The sequence below is a fragment of the Parasteatoda tepidariorum genome, chromosome 5 (genome assembly GCF_982258835.1).
Source record: "Parasteatoda tepidariorum strain Cologne lab strain chromosome 5, Ptep-v5.0, whole genome shotgun sequence".
Taxonomy (NCBI): domain Eukaryota; kingdom Metazoa; phylum Arthropoda; class Arachnida; order Araneae; family Theridiidae; genus Parasteatoda; species Parasteatoda tepidariorum.
In genome coordinates this window covers 117,482,507-117,493,068 of record NC_141759.1, presented here as the reverse complement: position 1 = coordinate 117,493,068, position 10,562 = coordinate 117,482,507, and the positions used below count along the sequence as shown (strand labels likewise).

The following is a 10,562-nucleotide window of genomic DNA, read 5'->3' as shown; positions in this document are numbered from 1 at the left end:
TTCAGAGGGTGTGCCACTTCCTCCGTTGTACCGATAAAAGATAGTGGATACAAGTAATGATCAAATCATAGCAGAAACTAGTATTGAACCAATGAGAGCGAGTTCGAGAACTGGTAAAAATCAGTGAATTCTAGTACCGATAAGAAAAAATTAGTTCGAATACTGATTAATTGATAGAGGGTTCAAGTACCGATAAAAAAGATTGCGGGTTGGAGAATTGTTCAAAAGAGAGTTGGCTTGAAAGCTCTTCAACTGATATCCGATTCGAGTACTGATAAAAAAGGGAGTGGGTTCGAATATTTAAAACAAAGGGAAGTTGGTTGGAAAAATATTCGACAGATCGATAGAAAGTATTCGATGGATGGAATAATGTTCAAACAGCCGAATTGTAGTAGAATATTTTAAGAAAATCTTAATTTTAAATTTTAATTTTTCAAAAAATATATTCGAATATTTAAATTTTAAGTTGTCAAAAAATATTGTTTGAAATTTCGCGTTTTGACATCTAAAATTACTTAATTCAAAATTTTATAAAAATTTTTATATTATACAGTGATGTATCAATTTTGAACGGATCACTATATTAATACGGAGTGCAGGGTGTTTTTAAATCCGACCCTATTCGTTTGGAAAGTATTTTGAGTATTTGATGGGATCAAAAATATTACTACTCATGAGAGAGGTGGCTCATAAGTCATTTGTCAAAATTTAAGAACAAATAGTACACATAAGTACATTACAGAGACACCAGGTTTACGGTGAGACCCGCTATCTCTACGTAACAGATCCCCCTCTGTCACGGAGTTCAGTTGGTGAAGAGGATCTATATGATTCTCAATTTTATCCTCTGAATCTTGAGAGAGATGAGTTAAAATTATAGATACATAGCGAAAGTAGCAGAACAGAGAAAAATTCAGCTATTAAGGATTAAAAAAAAGTTATTTATCGTCTGGCTTTCAACGGGAAGAGCCGCCAACAACAAATGTGGTGTACCAATAACTTTGGAGAGCATCAAATAACGTAAGGTATTCATTAGATAAAAAATACCATCAGATAGATAGGTAGGTAAGTAGGTATTTTATTTACGTCGCACTAGAGCTGCACGATGAGCTATTGGCGACGGTCTGAGAAACATCTCTGAGGATGATCCGAAGACATGCGATCACAATTTTTGTGAGGCCACTGCCTGAATTCAAACGTAGATCTGAAGAGGAAGGAAATTTTCTCCAAATCCCTGTACTCACGGTACTGCTCGGCCACCCACCACAGGATTTTTGATTCCACAGATTTTACGAGTAAGTATATCGCATTCACTCGATGGATCTTAGCGGAGTCCAAGATCGAACCACGGCCCTTCCGGACCAGAGTCTGATTCTCTAAACACTAGGCTACCACGGCCCCCATCAGAGATAGTTCTAGTTGTAGTTTATTTACGTTGCATTAGAGCTGCACAATGGGTTATTGGCGACGGTCTGGGAAAAATCCTTGACGATGCTCCGAAGACATGCTATCACTATTTTAATCTCTTGCAGAGGGGATGGCGACCCCGCTTGGGTAGCTCGACGCATGCTACGGCGGAACAGTTTAATGAGGACCCATACAGCACAAACTGATCCAAGTGGTCACCCATACACACGCTGACAGCAGCCAGTGATACGATGTCTTAATGATCAGTCCACTGTGAGAACCCATCAGAGATCAATCCTTTCGGGTCAAGAAGGCTGCTAAAGAGAAAAATGGTTTTTGTGACAAAAATGAACAGTCGGATGCGATCCCAAGCATCCACCCTCTTATATAAAAAGAGCAACACTCGCTCGTTCTTTACCCAATCTTTCCTATGTGGGTTCCCGTCATGCGATATTTAGGTCTCAGATGACCAGTTCCACAACAACACCGAACGAATCGTTTTTTGACCACGTATTTATGTTCGTAGAAAGTTGAAATTGTGCGATATACCTTCTGTTGTTGGTTCAATATTAACAGGTAAGTTTACTTTCATTTTTATATAATCAGCAATATTTTTTGTATGAAATGATTTTAAAATAAAAAAGTTCATGTTCATATCAACTTCATAGTCGTTGAAAAAGTCTTAGTAACTCTAAAATAAATAATTTAATTTCAAATGAAACAAATTTCACTAAATTTTTAATTCTCTTAAACTAGGATTTTGATGAACTAGGGTTTTTAAATAGCGTTTAAATGCTTAAAGCATCCAGACACGCTGTATAAAATGTGTACGTAATGTATAAAATGTGTTCGCTTGGATAACTTCTTCCGGTGTAGCGTAAAGTCTAGTAAAACTAATTTAACACATTTTACATGCCTTCTTTAAATGTAAAACTAAGTGCTTATAAACATTAAGTAACCACTACTCCTTAAACAATAAGTGTATAAAGTATCATTTAAAAAGTTTTGTCTGTTTCATTTGCTAATTTCTTGCTTCATGTCTAATGTTTCGATTCAAAATTTTCAACCAAAATTTGCTGTTCGGGAAAAGGTAAACATGATAAGCGTCCAAAATTTGCCGTTTTGATTTGAAAGATAATTTAAATAAATGCATTCGAATTCGTGTTATTAGATCGAACTCTGAATTTACACCAGAGTTTTTGTAGTGAACTAAAATTGTTCTTATTATTGAAAATTCGATTTATTAAACTCGTATGTTGCATTTTTTTTCATGCAGTTCTTTTTGTTGCAGAGTTTTGATTCCTTATTTTACATGCAAAATGTTTGAAAACCTTACTGACTGCGCCGTCTTCCCTAACGATAGTTTAAGTACTTCTAATTGAAATAGTAATTAATACAAAGAAGATCTTTGTTAGAAATCTCATATTATTTAGTTTCCAGTAATTTATTTTTCTTATTTGAAATCTTACAATTGAAACTTGTAGTGTATCTACCACTAAAAAAATATAAATCCAATTCATTAGCATAAAAGACATGTTAACTCTATGTTGTGGTACCTTTTCATACCTGACAGTGACATTGTTGTTAACTACTTACTCTCCACATTGGTGACCCGGACGTATTGTGAACACTCCTACCTTAACAGGAACTCCCCCTACGAACAGTTTCAGACCTGCTTATGAGTTTATTCAATAGTTTCCTGGTTATAACTATCTCAGATATAATGGCTAAGCGATAGTTTGTTGTAAATTCCATCCGTCTTCTGATTCATATTCAAATTTTACATCAAATTTGTGCCCTCCGGCTATCATCGTTTCATGTTTTTCTCAATGATATAAGCAAAATATATAGCTATTATATAACCCAAAAAAATGTGTCTTGTTGCGAAATTTTGGACACTTTTCAAATTTGCTAGTGTACTCAAATAATAATTACAACTTTGACTTGGAAGAAATTTCCCTATTTTCCTAGCCATAATCATCATCATAATTGGTCAGACAGCCCAATGTGGGCCAATGCCTTCCTCTGAGGATTTCTCCATAATGACTTCCGATTTATCTTTGATCTGCAATTCTTTTCATTAATTGTAAGAAAATCACTCCACCGAGTCAGTCCATCTTAACCGCGGCCTTCCCTGCTTTCTGGTTCCAGTGGGTTTAAAAAGCAGCATCTATTTTAGTTTCCTGACCACTATGAATAAAACTTGTTGCACACAAAATATATATCCATATTAAATTTGCAATCTACTTAAATTTTTCTAAACTTTATGCAAAGTTCATCTGCTATTCTCCATTACGATTCTCCAATATATATTTTTTAATCAGTGTATTATATATATTGGCGACTAGTTTCTTTTAAAAGTAACGTTACTCTTTGTTGCTTCATTCAGGTGCTGATTTCTGACTGGATTTGTGTAATCACGAATGGAATTTCTTTTTTTTTCCTGCGTATACATCTGCCGATGTTCGTGGAATCTAAGAAAACGAAAGTGAGTATTTTTATTTTCTTGTGTTTCTATTAATGAAGATTTGTTTTAATCTTCAAATATTTTTTACTCTTTGAAACTAAGCATTTGTAAACGTTAAACTTTAAGAATTTCTTCGCAAAAACACAATTTGTTTTGGTGGAGAACTAAAAGAAATCAGCGTACAGTGTAAAAACTGATGTACTATTTCTCTAAATTAGATGTTTAAAACATAAACAATCTTATAAAGGAACTTTTTTTTCACAATAATATCAAATTTAACTTTCAGGAATTTAAAGGCTCTAATAATCTAATGTCTATAAATCTGAAATTTTTATAATGGTAGAAGCTTACACCAGTCTGTCGCTTATTCACACCATGCATTAAATACTCTTGTTTTCGAACGTCGATACACTTTGGATGAAAACTATAGATTGCATGTTGGTTGTCTTCAACACTGCTATGAATTTAGATAGAAACTAATATTCGCTGCTAAAAAGTAATTTTAGTTGTAAAATCAGGATTAGTGTTTTTTGTTTTTGTTTTGAGACTTAAGAACTTAAAAATTTTGTTTCTGGTCTGAATTTTTTTATGCATCTGTCGATCCATTCAAAAATCGTGACTCACTCATTGAGGAAACTTATTTTACCGAAGATTGTTCCAAGCAAATTTTTTATTTTTTAGTTTAAAATTTTGAATTATAAGACAAAGTAACGCCTAAAACATATAAAATTTAAGCAACAGCGTTCAAATAGTTAGTCAGAAGTGAAACGTTAAAGAACTTTGTTCCGAAATTTTATTATTCAAATCGATTTTACAGATTTGTCATTGAAAATAACATGATTTAAAATGTAAAATTATTCTGTGTATGTTCGCCCAACAAACTCCTATCTGTATTGTCATACTCTTGGTTCAATAACATTGTCTACAAATGATTTAATTTGAGTGAACAACAGTGGTCTGGGTCTAAACTAACAGAATTACCAATGAATTAAAACTGAGATTTAGTACAATTGGGAAGAAAAACAGTTAATAAGCAATTTATTAAACCGCATTTTTAAGTGCACAAAAAAACAAATTAAAACTTTTAATAAAAGCTAAATTTTTTTTATCATATCAAGTTTTAGATTTCGGCTGATGTCTATGTTTCATTCTTGCTTTTGTCAGACTTGCTAAATTTTAAATTACTGGAAGATTCATTGTTTTCTAGTTCGCAGTCTAGAATTTTGTTAGAATACGATATTTTTAATGTATCCTTTTTTGTTTCATGATAGCGTTTTTCTGCAAACTATATTCCCACCAGTATTTCTTTGAAATTCTCAGATAAAATGATTCAGGGTTTCTACTGTTTGATAGATTTTTAACTTCAATTTCCACCAGATTCTAATCTTTTAACCACGCTGAAAACTGGTGTACTAACTCGCCGAACTTGATGTCACTTAAGCAGTTGCTGCCATTTTTGGGGTTACACGCAAACTTTTTGCCGTGCCATTAAATGCGGCATTTCATTTTACAAATCTTCCACAGGAATCAGATTTAAAGCAATGACTTTTTAAAATAAGTCGGGATAAATACATACGTAAATATACTATTGGTCCTATATATTACGAAAATGAACTATCTAATTTTTAATTTAAAAAATTAAATGTTTAACAAAGGTTGTTAGAAACTAGTCAAATAAGATACAATACGATAGCAATTAGCAGGGATGGTACTGGCCGTGCTAATTTGCGCTATTTCTCAGCAAATCAAGTCTTCAAAGTCACGGCTTTCTAATGTAGTTGGTTTCGGGCCGCGAGTTTTATTGCGGCCCCTCAATTCTCAATACTAGCAGTTCTATCTACTATAAATGAAATTTTTGAAATGCAGAGTTCTGATGGTTTAAAAGAAATTTTTTATTTTACACGAGAATGCTACGGTTCGAATATAAAAACAGAGTATCTTTTGTAGACTTCGATAAAATTCGCTTGAAAACTACCTTCTATTGCTAATGCTTTGAACCCTAAAATAGAATTTGAAGAACTGATAAAACTAAATTTAATTTCAAGGAGAATCATTTGCAATAAGTAGCTTATCATGCAAAAATGCCAAATGTATAAATTTTGAATTTCTTTTTAATTTACATTGGTTTTTCTTTTGCAAGGCAGACTAAGTCATACGCACTTCAATAATTTGGTCCGACATGCATACACGTCAAAACCCTTTAATTTATACAAATGTAGAATCGGATATCAGTCTTAACTAAAAGTATTTCTCGACAAGAGCTTTGTTTGAAGCTTTATACATAGTGATTAAATACTAATCGTAATCCTTATTTTATTGAACTTTGATTCTTATATCGTAAAACTTTTAAATTTTTATAGGCTCTATGGAGTATTAAAAAATCGATATTTTTAATGTGTTATCAACTTTTTAAAGCTTTTTAAATAAACGTGAATACTCTTTATTTGACTGAGAAAATTTTAGAACCTTGTACGGATTTGTCTTGCACTTTTAGCAAAACTTCCATTTGCAGCCTTCGTCTTCCAAAACACCAGTTATTAACAAGAGAATTTCAATTTATTAAAATTAAAAGATCAAAGGTTTTTAATGTATCCCTTGATTTAGTTCCTGATTCTGTTTGAGATAGAACTTAAATCAGTCTTTTAGCTCTGTTACTCTTGTAACATGCAAGACTTTTTAAATTCCTATTAAATTTTCGGGTAGATTATTTGGTACTAAGTACTCGTAGTGCTGCTAGTCAAGAATGTCTCACTATTTTAACAGCATGTTTTGAAAAATTTAAATAACTTTCTATAACGTAAATATCGTAATTGACTTTGAAAATTGTAAAACTGATATTTATAAATATTTTCATAAAATGTTTATTATATTAATATAAAATTACTTCATAAAGGATCATAACTTTGACGAAATGTTTAAACGCATAGACTCTCAAAACACTATTAAGAAAGGATTATACATAGATTGAAACAGAATAAGAAGGAATTTGCAGAAATTTTTTATTTAATTATGCTCTTGATAACTAAAGAAATCTTGATCTTGAGAAACAAAGTTATTTTTCTGGCTAATAAGAATAAGCAGACAATGTGGCGTTTTTAGAACATTGTGTAATAAAGAGCAACTTATGAGATCAGAAAATGGGTTGGGTTTCGTGAATTTTATGATCTGATTAATTCTTCGCTTAAAATTTATATCATTAGAAAAGCTTCTGTGAATTAAGATTTTCTGCGGTGTTTAAGGAAAGCTTTATTAATTTGTTAAATGGCAAAATTTGTAAAATTCCTCTCCAATGCTAAGTAATGGACGAATTTGATCAGCCTCCTGGTTGCTAAACAACTGAATCGTCAAACAAAATTCTCTTTAACTGGGTCGTTTTTTTCATGTGGCTCAGTTTTTAAACTGAATCTGAAATTTAAGAACAATAATTTAGTGCGCTGGCTGTAGAAAATCCGTACAATGCTTACCGTAACATTTTAAACTGAAAATTTCACTTTTTAAAAAATCGCTTTGAATGCATTCATTCACTAATGTAAGTGGTTTACAGCCCAGTAATCATAGTTAATATTTAATTGCAGCCTGACTATTGCTCACCGGATGCCTGAATTTCACAGCATGGAATGAACGAGCAGCCTGACTATTGCTCACCGGATCCCTGAATTTCACAGCATGGAATGAACGAGCAGCCTGACTATTGCTCACCGAATGCCTGAATTTCACAGCATGGAATGAACGAGCAGCCTGACTATTGCTCACCGGATGCCTGAATTTCACAGCATGGAATGAACGAGCAGCCTGACTATTGCTCACCGGATGCCTGAATTTCACAGCATGGAATGAACGAGCAGCCTGACTATTGCTCACCGGATGCCTGAATTTCAAAGAATGGAAGGAACGAGCAGCCTTACTGGTGTGTATGTTAGCTGTATTTTATTCTGTAAAATATTTGTTTAGTTAAGTTCTTTAGGCGCAAACTCTTATTTTTGGCTGTCAATTTCTAAGCATGAAATTAATACTCTGCAAATTGCATATTTTCAGTGTTTATTTTTCATAAGAGAAACCATTTAACGGATTTTCAAAAAATTACTTGTATGAGTCTTAAATTTTATGGCAAGCTTTATTTAATTTTTTATCTTAAAAAAAAAAAACTTTTACTAGAAATTTTTGCGTATTCTAAAATATATATTTAAAACTATGTAATAAAACTAAGTAGTTTTTGAATTTATTAAATTTAAGACACTAATCTATATTTGAAAGTGGAAGTCAGTTTTTTTCTTTGCTATTTACGGAAATCTGACTTTTAAGATTGTTTTAATGAAAGTTAAATAAAATCTGGCTACAGGCAAGTTTTTACGAATGTTTTGTGCACGCAAAATATTTCGCTTTACATTTTACTCTACCATCGTGTTTATGAAACCACGATAGCCCAGATACAAATTCTTATTCTGTTCAAATTCTGTTTGACTATGCCTTCTGAATTTCGAGTTTCTGTTGGTAATTTTGAAAGTATTATAATATATAATACAATATTTTAAATCTAGTTACGTCTCAGACTTTAACTGTTAAACTTGTGTTAAATTTAAATATTTGTTTTTTCTAAGTACTATATCTTAGAGTTCTAAATAAATATTAATTATTGAACTTGAATTTCATGCCAGTTGAAAAAATTTTCTCACTGAAACATAAATTTAAATCAATTTACATTGACTGGTTAATTCCATAGCCATTTTAGTTTCATTTTAAGATTAGTTTGCAACGAAAGTTTTAAACTGTTATTCTGATACCACTTCAGTAATATTTGAAGGAAATTTGTCAAAGTATTTACGCTCATTTTATCTCTAATTATGAAAGTGATGATTTTGTTTTTGTTTTTTCAGAATTATTACCGTCCTCACTTCTATTGGAATGAACACCCATAGTTCCCTGCATGAAAATGAGCATCGAATGCAACAAACTGAAATAGAACTCTATACAGGTCAAGAACTCTTTTTATATTTTGTGGAATGTTCCTAATTTGTACACTTTTCGCATTAATTGCCTACACATGTTAATCTTGACTTATGCAGTTATTTTAGATCTTTGATATTAGTTTCAATCTTACTTTTCTAATAAATAGCCTTAAGAATTCTTTTTAAGCAAGATATAATTAAAAACATTCCAATTAAATTTTGACTACAATATTCCTAAACTCTATCGAAAGTCAAGGAGCAAACAGATGTTCATAAATTTTAACTTTTTATTTTTAAGCATTTTCTTTAATGTTTCAAATTACAAGATTCCAATAAATATTGGTAAAAGCAAATACTGTTAGATGCAAAAATATCATTTTATAATAAAAAATATAGGGCATATAGAGAGCATCTCTAAGTACGCTAATTTCCTCATCAAGTAGCTCAGGTATTTTGTCTTTCAAGTTATCCTTTGCGCTAGTATAATTGAAAACATCGGGCGATCACTCAGTCTTCGGAATTGCTTAATTAAGTGTTAATTTCGCCGAACTTATCCAAATTTAGATTGTTGACACAAAAATTAGAAGCAATTAGCATTCTTATTGTGAAAGTAATAAAATTCAGTGCTTTCAAATTAAAACATTCATTGTAATTCTTTATTAGCGTTTTTTTTCTTCTTGATTCCACTTTAAGTTAAAAAGGGTGTGATTCGGAAAACAATTAATAATTAAATTTAAAATGTCAAGCAATTCACAAAGTTTTTGCTGGAAATTTTGGTATTTTTGCAGATGCACAAAACAGAATAAAAATGCTTTTAAAGTTATATTTAATAATTCAGAAGTATCTGATTTTGAATATCAGAAACTGGCCTTATATTTACGTCGTTCGGTACCAAGTTTATGGAGCGAATTTTTAACTAAACAATTTTAGGGCATTTATAAAACATTCAATTTGTCTGCTTTCACAGTAAAACTGATTTTCAGTTAGGAAAAAAAATGGACTTGGCTTATGACTCTTTATTTTACTAAATTCTAAAATCCCTAGGGTGGAAGTGAGGGGGGGGACTATATGAATGTAAAAACCTAAATAGGATTTTTACTTTTAAGCTTAATTATATAATTAAAAGTTTTTAATAGTCTACGTGCTCTAACTAAAATGAGTTGAGATAACAAATTCGAAAATAAGTACTTCTAAAGAATTGCTCTTGCGTGATTTAGCTTAAATCTAAAGATTTAATAATATTGGTTTAATTGCAGTTTGAAAAAAAAATTTAATAAAATTTTTTTTCCATAAAAATGCTTACTTGTCTCAAAAATTTTCAACGTAGTTCAAAACTAATATCAAAATTTTATTCTATCAAGTAGCTAATATTGTAAAAGTAATAAGCTATTTAGTCTAGTCAAATTACTAATAGTAAATAGAAGATAAATTACATTTAAAGTCTATCACAAATTTGTGAGTTTTAATGATTCTTATTTGCTGCTGGAGTAGCCAGATAATGACTAACTGTTCAATAATCACGTAACATACCTTAACATTAACCATAATACTAATTCGCTGCTTCAGTAGTAGAATAAGAATAGAGTACAAGACTAAACATCTTTTTGAATAAAAGTGAAATTATAATTGGGACTAGACTGAATAGAAACTGAGCTGAAAAATTCATAACTTAACCGGAAATATTATTTTTTAATAAAAATCAAATTTTTGAATTACTAAATTTTTAAAGAATTTTTGTTTCA

General features: G+C 31.1%; 1 long non-coding RNA gene across 1 annotated transcript; it reads left to right on the top strand.

Annotated features, from left to right (window-relative positions):
• The first annotated feature begins 1,823 nt into the window (after positions 1-1,823).
• On the top strand, positions 1,824-9,816 carry LOC147810075 (uncharacterized). The gene is made up of 4 exons (XR_015434269.1): positions 1,824-1,983; positions 3,797-3,895; positions 7,450-7,781; positions 8,749-9,816. It is a non-coding gene; the product is annotated as an uncharacterized LOC147810075 (long non-coding RNA).
• The last annotated feature ends 746 nt before the right edge of the window (positions 9,817-10,562 follow it).